Raw genomic sequence first — 15,905 nt, forward strand, 5'->3', positions numbered from 1 at the left:
AGAAACCAACTTGTCGTCAATCCTCCCGACCGACTTACCACTTGCTCGTCTTTTAGGTGGGGATGTGTTGAGCGGCAGTGCCAGCGGCGCGCGCAGCTGTGGAGGGCACTGCAGGCGTACCAACTTCTGTATCTTGTAGCGGCGGTTTTCATTCCGACGATTTTCAGCTATCACAATGCAGCGGACTAGCGAGGTTCTTATTACGTGTAATTGTTTGTTTCTCAATCGATATTTTGTTATACACAGTACAGTGAATATAAATAGGCCTATATTAGTTTACTTCAATGAAATAAATGTTTTATTTAGCTAAATAAATAAAAATACGCCGATTGAACAAATAAAATTGTTACAGACAACAGGAAGTCCTTAATATGATCAAAAAAGTGTTTATCTTTATTAAAAAATTACTGAAATTTGTAAACTTACTGCTGGCGACAAGGGTGGTGCCATACATAGGTTTATCAATAAATAAGATAAACATGGACAACCTTATGCAGCTATAAGTCAGGAAACATTTGTAGAAACATTAAAAAGCAATACCAATTTATGAAATATGATAAAATATTTACAGGAAATGTTGATTACTGTATATACATCGTGAGTATCTCCAGCAGTTACACACTGGTGATCTTTGAGTTGACTCTTTTAAACTCATTGATTATTACTTTTTTTCGTTTTGAAATAAATTCTGTATTACTTTGAAATTGCTCGAATTCGAGCAACATGTACACGAGTTTGAATATTAAATTAACTAACATATTTATGTAATAGGAGGGTCAAATATTGTTAACAGTGGTGAGGTAACTACCGTTACATTTATTCAATTGAGAGATAAATACAAATTGATAATACCGGTTATTTAAAGCTTTGTTGTCTATTTTTCCCTCTCTTAAAAAAATAAAATAAAGAATGAATTTAGACTTTTGGTGACATTAGTTTGTACTATTTCTCCTTAAATGACACTGCTGTCTTGGTAAGCAATAGTTATCTCGGTAAACTATTTATTTGCTGAAGTGCACAGTGTGCTACTTAGCCTGAGAAACATCTTTTGTTTTATGATTTTGTTGTAGGCCTATTGAAAACCTTGTCTAGAAGGAATTCCCATTGCCTGTGTTACCGGGGAGAAGTTTTTCTTAGTAAAGTCTGTAGACGTCTTCGGTTTTACACAGAAACATGTAATTATAATTGAAGAAGTACATGTTTTATCCTCTCACGTTGTTGCGTGGACAATACTATGGTGATTCAATTCTGTGTACTTCAATTGTCTAACTGGCCCTAACTGATGCATCCTTGTTTTTTTTTTACTAAATAATGTAGTCTTTACTTCCGTGGATCTTTGCGTTTTATTGTTTAACTGTCCTCAAGTAAGTCTGTGTTCTGAGTAAGTACTTCAAATGCACGGCACTACTGTATATTCAGATTTTCTAATGAACTATCATAGATAAAAGGAGTATAGACATGTATGTATGACAGAGTATGTCTACTCCTTTTATCTATGGTACTATTTCCAAGTTCATCTGGACAACCCTGCAAATCGTTTCTATTAAAAAAAATTGTATTTGGTTTATGTTTATGAACTTGTATGAGTGTTGTTAACTAAAGCTAAATTCACATCAAATTAATTAATTTAATTTATTTTAATAGTATTTCTAATTAATTTCAGTTTTAAGAACATATAGTAAATAAATCCTTGTTGAAACGGCTGTACTATCCATGCAATTATTGTCAAACTATATGTTCAAAGATTCCTGGACGGCAATGTTATAATACTAGTTGGAGCAGAGGTACTGGATCTAGGGTTAATACAGTTTTGTGACGTGTAAGGTATATCACTGCAGAAGTAGTTAGCTGAAGAATTATGACGCGGATGACAAAGATTGGTAGCTTTTGCTATAATTATAAAAAAAACCAAGTACATAAAATCATTCACAGTTTTTTTTCACAGTCTATTGAATAGCCTGCAGTTAAGTTCACTCTAATGAAGAATATAGACGTGGCCAGAGTTCCAAACGATTTAAGCAACAACTGTTTACATGAACTATCCTATATGTAAGTTTTTTTTTTATAGTGTGCAATGTACTTATTGAATTTTCATTAGTAATATATCATGGCTATATCGTTTATGTAAAAGTATCAAAAGATAGTAAAACGAAAACGAAACAATCAACCAAGACCAGTGACCGAAACAAGTGTCGAGCTGGCGGCGCCGCGCCTACCTCGGGATTCCCCGAGGGCAATAATTCATCTTTGAAGTAACACCGGTAACACTGACTCACTGGCCGACACGGATACCCGCCTACCACCCCCTATGTGTCGTCACCCTATGACCACCGGTCGGTCGGCCACCCATCCAAGGAAACTCTAGACATCGGCGGCTCTTTGTCGTTCGTTGACCAGCGTATTTTCTAGAGTTGAATGTATACCCTCACTCACACCAGGGAATAAGTAAACTGTAGTAGTTTTCTTGTTTATGAAAATATTTGCATTAAATTAGAAAAAAATCATTTATTTATTTATAAAATGTTATTATTTTACAAAAAAAAAACACTTTTACCCTCCCTGTTGCAGCAAACCTAAGTACTTGTTAAACTTATTCTATTTAAATATGGAATAACTGTGATATTTTCAAAAAGTCATTTTAGTGTAAATCCAATCAGGCAAATAGAAATTTGCTTAGTCTGCAGGTTTGTTGCGGTGGGGGTATATTTCGTCATAAACTCTTTTGCCACTTAAGAATCTTCAATAGTAAAGTGGCAACTAAAACGCGACTCCAGCGACCCAATTCTGGCGGCGCTCTAGAACTACCCGAAGGCCTTTTCCGGTATTACGCGTGCCGCATCACACAAGTAGTTTTCCCGCGCCCCTATTCAAACGCTTGTAGGCGAAGAAAAAGAAAGCGAGTTGACGACCGAGGCTAGGTCGACCCGATCGACTTCGACAGCTGTTTTACTGTCTCTCTCCCTCTCTCTCTCTGTCTTTGGATGTGTAGGGTTGGCGAGGGTTGTAAAATTGCTGAAAGTGAAAGGGACGTGGCTGGCGCTACGTTCCTAGTTTTTGGCCTCTTGATGCTAACACTGGGTCGGCTACTCGAGATCAAACAACAGCGTGTGTTTAGTACAAAATTGGGTCCACAGTCACATCTATACTTATTTAATACGCAAGTCTATACTTATTTAATACGCAAGCAGGATTTTTGTGACAATTATTCCTCCGAAACTACTGAACCGATTGACATGTTTTTGGTGTCATTGGAAAGAGCGTAACGTGAAGTTGTGCAGGAAACTTTCTTTTTAGGTAAATAATTAGAGAGTGAGGCCCTGGGACCCTTTAAAGTTTCGTATTTCTCCATAAGATTAACACGGGAAACAAACATTGTTTTGAAACTCCAGCTGTTGTCAGGAATTAAATATTAATAATTAGTTGCTCCCCATGGAAGCATGAGAGTTCTGTAGAGTTTGTAGCCTACACCTTATTGTCTACAAATTGGCTAAATAACTTAGGTACAGTACATTATAAAAGCTGACAAACTTTTTATTTTGACTTAAATTGTAAGCTTACCATTTCCCGTCCATGGGCAGTTTGATAGTTAAAAAATAACCCTTTAAACTGGAATAGGACTGTTATGTAAATTGTGAGTATTTCCATTAGTTAATAATCTTTTAGTTGACTCTTTTAAAATCATCGGAAATTATGACTGTTATTAGTTTTTTAACAAGTCATTTGTTTATATGTAACTCCTGTACTTCTTTGCAATTGCTCAATTTCGAGCAACATGTACACTAGTTAAGCTATAATTTTATACAATAGCTAAGATATTCCACATTCCAACCAAATATCTGGCCGAAAGTAGTTTTTGATTGCATTTTAATTGAATAATTTGTAACGAATCGAATTAAACCACGAATCGGACATACCATGATCCGTATGTCAAAATGTATGTTTTAATAGGTGAGGAATCCGATTATGGTATTTTTAAACTTTCGAAAATGTATGGTTTAGGCTGTAGAGATAAAATTACGGTGAAAATCAAATATATAATTTAAACGATTTTTTGTGTTGAAATTCTAAAATAAAATTCTTAACTCCTACCCCAAAATATACCGATTCATAATGTTTATTACAACTATGATCGATGATGTAGCCATAAGGTCGATACAAATTCTTATATTTCGCGCGACGAATATGAAAATATATAGATTTTTATTAAGGAACGGATTGTACAAATATATTGATCCGTATGTCGAAATGTATGTTTTAGTAGGTGAGGAATACGATTTTGGTATTTTCAAAGTTTCGAAAATGTATGGTTTAAGCTGTAGAGAGAAAATTACGGAGAAAATCAAATATTGATTTTAAAAGATTTTTTTGTGTTGAAATTCAAATATAAAATTCTTAACTCCTACCCCAAAGTATGCCGATTCATAATGTTTATTACAACTATGATCGAAAATGTAGCCATAAGGTCAATACAAATTCTTATATTTCGCGCGACGATTATGAAAATATATAGGTTTTTATTAAGGAACGGATTGTACAAATATATTGATCCGTATGTCGAAATGTATGTTTTAGTAGGTGAGGAATACGATTTTGGTATTTTCAAAGTTTCGAAAATGTATGGTTTAAGCTGTAGAGAGAAAATTACGGAGAAAATCAAATATTGATTTTAAAAGATTTTTTGCGTTGAAATTCAAATATAAAATTCTTAACTCCTACCCCAAAATATGCCGATTCATAATGTTTATTACAACTAACTATGATCGAAATTTAAACTGTGTCTATTTAAACTGTGCGTGACACAATGATGATAATATCTTACTTTTGTCATTTTTGGCTAGATAAGCTAATACGATAAAAATCGATGGCAGCGTTATTAAGAAATGTAAGCATTTCAAGTTGATCGAATAGTGGAACTAATTATGTGGAATGTTTGCTGAATAGCATTAGACACTGTGACGTTTGACTTATTTCCAAAGTCAACGAACACTGATAACCAGTGCAAATTTTAATCCAATATACCATGTGGTCCTATTGTGGTTTAATGTCAAATGCTCTTTCATTTTCAAGATGAGCTCGTTTGCATCAATCAAACACGTCCTGGTTGATGTTCGTTTACTACGCTCAATCCGGATATTGTGGCTACACAAATACCAATAAAAATAATCAATTATAATCAGCTATTCGCTTAGTTGATTTTGAAATATTTAAATTGTTCAGATCAGACAAATTGACAACAAAAATTGCGTTGTAAAAAGTCACTATGAGATATTGCTGATGAAGGTATGCGAAGGGGTGGCGAGGTCATCCAACGCGGCTTCTCTTTCATCTACGCAGTTCTAGGCTTCCCTGGACTTCCCCAATACTTTCGTTCTCACGCCGATGAAGGACAGGTCAGGTTGATTGGAAATGGAAAGAAGTTGTAAAAGGTGCTTGTCATATTTATGATAGTCTCTATTCATTTAGGGCTTATAAGGGTGTTCTTAAGTTAGGGAAAGCAGACGCGGTGGCGTTCTTTTGAAGATATTGACCGCCCTAGTGGCAAGTCCCGCACCAGTGGACTTTCCCCGAGGCTTCGGTTCTCACAGTGATGTACGTCCAGAGAATTGTAAATTAAAACTGATTTATATAAGTTCCTCGTGATTTTTACGATAGTACCTTACCTATTCGGTGAAGGTTTTTAGGGGTGTTCTTAAGTAATAGAATAGGGATGACAGACACGGTGGCGTTCTTTAGAAGTGGTAGGTCCCGCTCCCGTCAACTTAAATATTTGAAGGGTTTGGTATTTTTTTTGTTTGGAGCAAATATAAGCATTTGTCAATTATATAAGGCAAGGACTATACAGATCTTAGCATACACAGCATATACAGACATTATTTTCTTCCGCGTTCTCTTCCCATTGCGATTACTTATATAGTTAAGTCTTTTTTGTTTTACTTGCGATATCAGTAATGCTCCATATTTATTATGTTGCCAATTTATTGTTAATTTGTATTTTTCAAGTTTCTATGTTAGTTTTACCTGATATTCTCACAGCAATGGCCTTTTCGAACAGAAACAAGTAATATTGGCACGGGCTGGGAAATATGTTTCAAATCAGGCGAAAGTACTTGGAATCACACGATTAGCCGACATTTATGTTATAGAAAGGATTTCATGTGTTCTAAATAACAATCTCTCTAGACATCGCCAGAAGTTATTTTACCATCCATGCGATTCGGGCAACTTTGTCTAGCGATCCTTTAAGCTCGTGATACCCAACATCTGTTGACCGTTATTAAGTCACTGGTATCGCGGTTGGTTAGTAAGTATTCCTTTGGTTAGTAATACATCATAAAACCCAAATACATTAAATAATCAATGCTCAATAGCATTCATAGGAATGCCCTTTTCCTTTGTATTGTATTTTGTAATTTGTTACTCTAGTATAGACTAGTTGTTTCCAGTTAATATTAACTATACAGTACCTATTTAAAAATCATTAAAAAAATTTAATTACCTTTTAACTTCTCAATACAAAAAAAGGAAGAATTTTAAGCGCTTAACTTTTAACTAACCGTAAATAAAAATCTTAAGCTCAATACTGTTTTAATAAAGGTTTTAACAGAGTAGGCTTAGAATACTGACTGACAGACCAGTTAAAATGTTTATCTTACTTTTAAAATGTTAAATAAGAAACTCTTCACATACCATGTCTTTTTGTAAACACTCTAACGTCTTCAGCCAAATGACCTTGGTTTCGTTGTTCTTTAACCATTATTTTTAGATCATCAAAAGCGCGGCATCTTGAAATTGTTACGTACAATTCCCCATGCTGTAAGCAGGGGATGCAGCTCTAGCAGATAAAGACCAACTTTTCGAGGACGAATTTTAGAGGAACACTCGTTTTCCAGCTGAACTTCAAGTAATAATTTCAAGACTTCATCATTCATAACTTACGCCATTAATCTGGTTCTATTAACCAGTCCTTTTTTTGGATTTAATTTTCTTAGTAAAATTACAATTACACCTTTTTTGACATAACTTGCGAGGAGGTAAACCCTTATCGAGGAGGAAAATATGTCATTCTGAACAGTGTAAAGACAAAACTCTAATTTTATTTGCAGATATTTTATATACAGCACCATTTGATTAACTGTATTTTTTCACTTCTATAATAGATTTCGTTTCTCATGACGCTTGATGAACGACTTATACACCTAATAACAACTTACTTAAATAGGCAATCCTAACGAACTACTGTTGCAGTAAACTTAACTGTTACACATGTTTGAAATTTACAACATCTTGCATAATTACAATACTTTGTGCCTGTTGGCTACTATGAATCGTTTGGATTAATTTAAGATATTAAACTTTTTTGATATAGGCCTACACAAGGTAAATTGACCTCCATGTTACCCAAAATTATACACAGGTCCTATATATATACTAGTGTACATGTTGCTCAAATTCAAGCAATTGCAAAGTATTACAGGGGTTATTTCAAAACCAATAACAGTCATATTTAAAAAAGTTTAACTCAAAGTTTAAAAAGAGTTTAAAAAGAGTCAACTCAAATATTACCATTGTGTAACTCAGACCCTGATTACCTAAATCCCTGATCTTCGTTATTGATAAACCTTAAGCATTCCGGCTGGTTTTCTCCTTCTCAAAATGCCTCGCTGTACAGGCAACACATGTCATTGATAGAGGGTCAAATTGAGAACGAAAAGTCTTTTAGGGGTAGTGTTAGCTCGCATTCGTAACCTAATAGTTGAGATTGTCCAGGGTCAGGTGCTGACGTGTACGCCTCCTTTCTATGTTTCGTTGTTGTCGCGTCGGAGGCATTTAAAAGAAAAAAACAACAAATAAACAAATTATAGCTACACAAAACAACGATAAATGCACAAATTTAAGTTACAATCATGCTAACACGATCTGTCATAGCGACACAAAGCAACGATAAATATATAAATTCAAGATACAACCATACTAACACGGTCCGTTTTCGTTTTGGGGGTTATGTTTACACAAACTCAAATAGTAAATAAATTTACTCAATGCGTTTCATTGAATCGAAAAATAAATAACAGTAATTAAATTATACAGCTGATCAAAATGTAAACAATTATGTTCTTCATAAGGATAACATGGGAACTTTCAAAGCCACTGGGGCAGAACCCAAGGGACTTTGTAAAAAATGTAAGGCCAGTTGGCAAATCTACGCGACACGCTCTTTCCAATGAGATGTCAATGGATAAAATCGGTTAAGAAATGGCGGAGGAGTTCAACTGACAAAGTTTCATGTAGCGTATTAATTATATATATATATATACACCATATTACCACACTACAAATGTAATTCTACAATATACGGTACGTAGTTTTATCCAAACAAACGATCAAAACCCCCTAATGATATTGTTATTTGATTCAATAGTCAATGCACATAAGCGAGTCTTATCTTTCAAAGCAGATTAAATAATACAAAGGCAGAGGAATGGGCGAGAACGAGGTCACTTCACGGTTGCTATAGAAACGACGAAACTATCCATTAGAATTGCGCGCCAACGTCAACTAAACTCCAGACTGTATAAACACGCCGAGTGTGTAGTGTTCGACGGAGCTAGGCTACTTTCAGTTGGCAAGACTGGCTTCTAGCCTCGAGCGACGTGGTTCAACCACGAGAAGCGCCTCAAACTCCTGGGTAATCCCCGGTTAGCTCCTCCCACTCTGCCCCCTATCCCCACCTAAAAGACGAGCAAGTGGTAAGTCGGTCGGGTCGATTGACGACAAGTAGGTTTCTCGTATATAATAATTTAGTTTTACAGGCCGGTCAACTGGAATGACGATGAAATAACTTGTCGACGTACTGGTTTTCAGTATTTATCTATTTAATGAAAAAAGACGGTCTAGTGGCCAGACGACCAAGTATCTTGTCGGTCTACTGGTAGGCTCCCGAGATCAAGACGCGATTATGGATCTCATTACTATCGGGCATTATTTGTTTGCACAGTTTCTCAATGGTTATTAAATAACAATAAAGCACTATTAAATAACAACTTAAGTATAATAACTATTTATTAAAAGGTTGATACAAAAAGAGTATACAAAATAACAAAAGCTTCCAGAAACTTAAATTAGTTTTGAAGATCTTAAATAAGAAAAAAATAAAATAAAATAAGACATCTTTAATGCAAAACTGTAACATACACAGACACACCATAACTAACTGTATCGCAACAAAAACAGTCTATAGGAGACAAAAGAAAATTGTAGTAGCTTGTACGGTGTTACTACTGATCTCAGTGATAATGATATCGTATACAGTAAAACCTATTATATACGGGACCAGGGTCATAACAGATAAACGAATTGCCAGATAAACCGATTTAACCTATTTTTGAGATGTATACAGTTATAAAACACCTTCAGAGAGTTTCTGCAATACAGTAGCCTGTTGATGTTGTGTTTCATTTGCGAAGACGTTATTATTTTTTTATAATCTTGTCTTGAAAAAGTCTTGGAGCGAAGTCAATCTTGCTCAAACTAACAAGATTTTTGTATCTACAAATTTCTCAAAAAAATTAAGACCCGTCCATCCCTACTTTTAGTTTTTACTCCCTGGGGAGTCAAAGAACTACTTTATACTTTCTTATTAAATGGCGACCATACAAAGTAGGTATTTTAAGCCAAGTATGAATGGAGATGAGTGGCGCGATCTTGTAGTCTTGTTAGTGACTAAGGCCGACATTGCTTAGACACAGCTGTTAATTAATAGCCCATACAGCTAATGGCAACTAAGGGACCTACAGATTATAGTGGAATCCGAGGTCCGTGAAGTTAGCCCCCCCCATAAAAGCACTAACAATAAAACTAGTATTAATGGTTAGTGCTTCGTTAGTGCTGGTTAGTGCTTCAACTCCCATCGTTAGTGCTCTTACGGTTCAGGAGCTATAACCGAAAAACTGGAGTTGAAGCACTAACCAGCACTAACGAAGCACTAACCGTTGTTACAGTTTTGAAAGTTAGTGCTCACATATTAGTACCCATAGTTTTTTTGTTATAGCTCCTGAACCGTAAGAGCACTAAAGATGGGAGTTGAAGCACTAACCAGCACTAACGAAGCACTAACCGTTGGTACAGTTTTGAAAGTTAGTGCTCACATATTACTTCTGGGGGGGCTAACCATTAAATACTAGTTTTATTGTTAGTGCTTTTATGGGGGGGGGGGCTAACTTCACGGACCTTGGAATCCGAACCACATTTTTGCCTTGGTATATACGAATTGGTCTAATTATCAGGATAGTACTGCGGATAGTTGTAGTACTCACTTGTGCGGATGTTAATCCACACCAGGGAGTATCACATCCACAGTGCATGCCTATAAATATCCTTTAGACCCGCAAACACATGTATTAAAAACGGCTGTTTTTGCTGCAGTATGACGAAAAATCCTAAATTACATTGATCACATGTTGCAGTGATCTATTCATAAACAGAAAGAGTTTCATTCAAATGTCTTTGTTCAAAGAGGAGAGTTGTATCATGTATAAAATACTGTAATACAGGGGTTTACCAACAAAATATGTAGGTAACAAGGACCCGTCCCAGACTGTAACGAGTATTGTTATCCAATCTTCTTTGTGTCTGACAGAGGTGAAGTTCCACACTAGTGATGGACAAGACCCAAAACTACGAGCTTCGGGCGGGATTGAAATAATAAAGGGATATTTTCAAGACAAGATTTAAAAAAAAATAATAATTTTTTTATGTCAGATTTTTAAAAATTAAAAAAAAGCTTTGCCAAGTTTTTTTGCGAAACGTATATTGCAAACTTTTAATTTAGAATTTAATAAACTATAAAATTTAAAAAATTTTTAATAAAATTTAAAAAAACTTAACGGTGTTTAAATTTGATTATTTATTCTTTACATGGAAATATTGCTTCAATCGTTTTATAATTTTTTTTTGACATAGCAAATGATGAGAAGTTTTGTTAGTGTAAGCAGTGTGAGACATGTTTTACTACTGTAAACATAGCCAAAATAAGTCACTCCAAAATCATTCAAAAAATAACACAAGACTTAAAAATTGTTACTTGATACTTAACTAGTAATACTGTTGTTTTTGATATTTTTCGGAGTTGAACTATATACTAACTGATATCTCCATGTTTACTATGCAGAAGAGTTATTCTTAATAAGTTAGGCCTTTTTAATATTTGTTTTAGTTAAAGTCAAAGTCAAAACATTCTTTATTCATTAAAGTTTCACATTACATGAATTATGCTTACTGCTAATTAAATACATAAATAGAGTACTAAAATTACTTTACTTTTACTTTTAACAAAACCATGACAACAAAACCTTTAAGGATTACAGTATTAGGAATTCAAATTAAGTTAGGCCTAACTGTTTTTTACTAATGCTAAAGAATTCTAGTTACTGAGTAGCAGGGAGTTCTTAAAAAATATTCTTTTTAGAGCTGCTTGAATTTATTAAATTTTGTTTCTTTTCGGATGTGAGCTGGTATAGACTGGAGAAATTTTAGCCCTATGTAAGATGTCTTTTTAGATGTAAAATTCTAGATTATGCCGAGGTAGGTTAATCTTAAATCTGGTGTTATATACTAATTGTTCTGTTGAGATGGATGATAGTTGGATCTGTTTTGCATAAATTATTGTTTCATAAATATAAAGACAAAGACTATAAACTGTTAATATTTGTAATTCACGAAAGATGCTCTTGACTGGCTCTTTCTTTTTAAGATTTTTCATCACCCTGATAGCTTTTTTCTGCTTAATTAGTACTTCATCTAAATTAGTTTTTGTTGTTGCCCCGTATAGAACAATTCCATATGAAATATGTGAATGTATTAATGAGAAATAAACAACTCTTAGAGTGTTAAACTGCATATTCTGAACATCTGTCGCAGAGCATGGATACCGGAAGATACCTTTTTAACCACATAATTTACATGGCCCTCCCAAGATAGATGTTTATCGATAATTATGTTATAAAATACTATTGTTACAAGTTAAATAGAATGAAATGAAAAGAATACTTTACTGGAAGAAATTTTTATAATGTACTATGTTGGTCAAACTTATTTACAGAATCATTAATGAACAACAGAAATCCATATGTAAAACAAAAATATTTGAATTCTCATAAGGAAGTCAAAGATTACCAAATATAATAAACATAGTCCAATAGTTATTATATGCAACACTCCCCCTACTCAAGGCTTCCTTAGAGACTTCATAGGAACGTTAAGCCAGTCCAATTTTCTGTCTTAAAACCTTCAACCCTGCTAGTTGTTCACTTGTGTCAATTTTCTTCACTTCAAGGTTTCCTGCTGTCACTTGTTCTTGAATGAAAAAGTGTTTGGTTCATAATGTGCGTTCCCCATAACGGCACTCATCACAAAATCTTCAAAACGAATGGGCTGCCTTACCATAGCTCTATCTCGGAGTTGGCGAGTTTGCACAACGTTTTCTTCATGTTGTTCTGCTTCCTCGTCTATCAATTTATCATCTTCCGATTCATCTTCAGGAAAAAGAATGGGAACATTTTCTACTACAGGGGCTGAACAGTTCTCATCTTTTTGCTTCATCGGGGACTTTTTCTTCTGAAGATATAGGCCTATTTACTATGGATTCACTAATAGGCTCTTTCAAAAATTTTACATCCCTGGACCGAATGACAGTACATTTCCATGAATTCCAGAGACGATATCCATCATTACCATCATATCCAATAAGTTTGCATTTCATCGCTTTCTTGTCAAACTTACGTCTTCTTTGCTTTGGAATATGGACAAAACAATCTGTCCCGATAACCCGTAAATGTTTTATCGTAGGTCTTTTTCCAAACCATGATTCATATGGAGTCTTTCCGGCAACTGATGACTTAGCAGTTCTGTTCAAAATTTAGGCTGCGGTGTTTATCAATTCAGCCGACAAGCCTTGAGGCAGATCACCGTGAGCATGCATCATTGACCTTGCACATTCAACTATGGTCCGATTTTCTCTCTCTGCAGATCCATTCTGTTGTGGTGTGTATGGCATTGTAATCAACTGTTGTATTCCATTCACTTTAAGAACTTGTCTAATTCTTAGATTTAGTTTTTTATTTTTGTTAGCTAAGAAATGACAATGTCATCTGTTTCACCAGCTTTGCTGGAAATGTGAAATGTTTTATGGCAATAAAGTGATATTATTATTATTATTATTAATACTTTTTTTGTCGAATTCACCTCCTCCATCACATCTCAACTTACATATTACATGGCCTGTGACTTTGCAAGAAACTGTTTCAGCTTCTCTACAACTTGAGATTTTGTCTTCATAAAATAAACAGTGCGGTAGCGAGTAAAGTCATCCTTGAACAATACAAAGTACTTTGAACCTCCAATCGACTCAAAGAAAGGTCCACAAACATCAGAGTGAATGATTTCACCAGGTACTGAAGCTCTGTGTTCATCTCTGCTTCTGAATTGTGTTCTGTGCATTTTTCCGTAACACAACCTCCACATACCTCATTGTCAAGCTCGAGATTAAGGTTTAGTTCTCTCCTTGCAATTTCTTGTACATGAGTTTTGCTTTGATGTCCTAGTCGTTCATGAAGTAACTGCAACTGATTAACAATTGGAACTCCTTCCATAACAGCCATGAGGTCTACTGATTTTCTTACTGCTAATTTAAACAAGCCTCCGCCTTGACTTCTATGTCCTTTGATGAGTGGTTTACCATTTCTATCAAACAAAGTGCAATCCTTGGATGTCGATACAAATTTACTATTTACATTTAAATCTTGAGCAGCGGTTACTGAAAATAGGTTTGCAAAGATACCAGGTACATACCATACACTGGTTAGTTTTACTGAATTCCAAATACCATTCAAATTTGCTTCCATGCAAATTGTTCCTCTACCAATAGCACTTGTCTGTTGTCCATTTGCCATTGTAACTGCATGAGGTAACTCAAATTGTTCAAAGTCAGTAAACATTTGCCTACAATGTGTAACATGGTTGGTAGCACCACTGTCCACGTACGAATCATGTGATACGGTAGTATTCTGGGTTTGAAAAACACAATTGCTTAATATGGTTAGTGCTGCTTGTTTGGATTCTTTTTTCAAGCTTTTCTTTTCATGTTTTCTTTCAGGTTTTCCATCCGCTATCCATTTCTGACACTCTTGCAACCAATGTCCTTTCTTGTGACAATAGTGACATGGAAACTTTTTCTTTTCATCATTGTGCTTGCTGTTTTTCTGTAGACCTACTTGCCTTCTGTTACCTTTGCCTTCTTTAGATCTATTGACCGCCATTAAAGCTGTATCTTCTTTCTCTTTTTCCTTTGAGGTCAACTTTCTTGCTTCTGTACACAGCCAATTTGTAAGATTGTCAAGGTTTCTTGCTTTATCCTTGTGAATCATTAACCATGTTGTCTGAAAGTTGGAATATTCTGCTGGTAGGATTTCAAAAATCTTGCAAATCAACAATATCTGAGGTAAACTATCTTCTTTCTTGTCTTGAATTTTCTTAATTTCTTCTTGAAGCTTTACCCATAACGACTTGATTGCAGATAGGTTCCCGGTCATATCCAAGTGTTGATCCCATTTGTAGGTGAAGAACAGAGAGCATATATCATAGGCTTTATTTTCCTCTATTTCTGCAAATAGATTATGCAGCTCCTTCCAAACCTCATCTAGTTTTTCTAGGTTTCTTACCTGAGCTCTTACTTCCTTACTTAATGAAGATGCTAACATAAACATTACTTCTGACTGTGTTTTGTTATACTTATCCATCTTCATTTTGTATTCTTTCATTTCTACAGCTTGTGTTTCATCTTTAGGTTTCTCTGGCAATTCCATTTTACCAGAAATGGCTTTGTGTGCATCTGGGATTCCCTTAAGCCTAATTTGCATGAGATATTTCCAATCATCCCAGTTGTCCTTTCCATGCAGCAATTCCATTTTCTGCATAACGAATTCCATACTAAAGATTTTATCTCAAGCAATAAATTATTCTATTTAAAACCTGTAACACAGACACAATATAAGGGTGTCTGGGCCCATAACCTGTTATAAAATACTATTGTTACAAGTTAAATAGAATGAAATGAAAAGAATACTTTACTGGAAGAAACTTTTATAATGTACTATGTTGGTCAAACTTATTTAAAGAATCATTAATGAACAACAGAAAACCATATGTAAAACAAAAATATTTGAATTCTCATAAGAAAGTCAAAGAGTACCAAATATAATAAACACAGTCCAATAGTTATTATATGCAACAAATTAGACTAAGAAATTTTGTTTGCATTACTTGGTTTATTCTTTCTGATTTTATGCAAATGTTTGGTTCAAAATTTTGTCTACGTTGTTTAGTGGAAAATGATATAAAATTGGATTTTTCTGTGTTAATAAGCAGATTTTTTCGGTCAAGGAATTCTTTAGTGGATAAAAGATTCTCCTGAGAAAACGTTTCAATCTGTTGTTTTGATCTTCCCGGAATTAGCACATTACAATCATCAGCAAACAGACACATAGACCCACCGTTTTCAGGAATCGCTCCCGGCATACCTCTAATATAGCAGAGAAAAAGTAGAGGCCCCAGGATCGATCCCTGCAGCACCCCATATTTCAGCGTCTGATGCTGAGATCTACATTTTTCAACGTACATTGTGTTTGCATGCTCCACAACATAATCCAATTCAACAAATTGTTTTCTATTTTCTAGATATGATATAAACCATGCAAGCTCTTTTCCATAGATTCCCATTTCTTTAAGTGAAGTTGTCAAATGCCCTACTAATATCCAAAAAGATTCCTACAACATTTTCTCCTCTATCAACAGCATTTATTATAGATTCTATGAATTCAATACCAGCTGTTATTGTTGATTTGCCCTGCCGA

At 34.8% G+C, this 15,905-nt stretch overlaps 1 protein-coding gene across 2 annotated transcripts in view; it reads right to left on the reverse strand.

Moving 5' to 3' along the window:
* LOC129001749 (probable E3 ubiquitin-protein ligase HERC4) overlaps positions 1-15,905 on the reverse strand; it is a 167,156-nt gene that overhangs the window by 98,745 nt on the left and 52,506 nt on the right. The window lies entirely within an intron of this gene.

Source organism: Macrosteles quadrilineatus, unplaced genomic scaffold, assembly GCF_028750875.1.
Source record: "Macrosteles quadrilineatus isolate MER2022 unplaced genomic scaffold, UCM_ALF_1.0 Scaffold_1__1_contigs__length_201487025, whole genome shotgun sequence".
Taxonomy (NCBI): Eukaryota; Metazoa; Arthropoda; class Insecta; order Hemiptera; family Cicadellidae; genus Macrosteles; species Macrosteles quadrilineatus.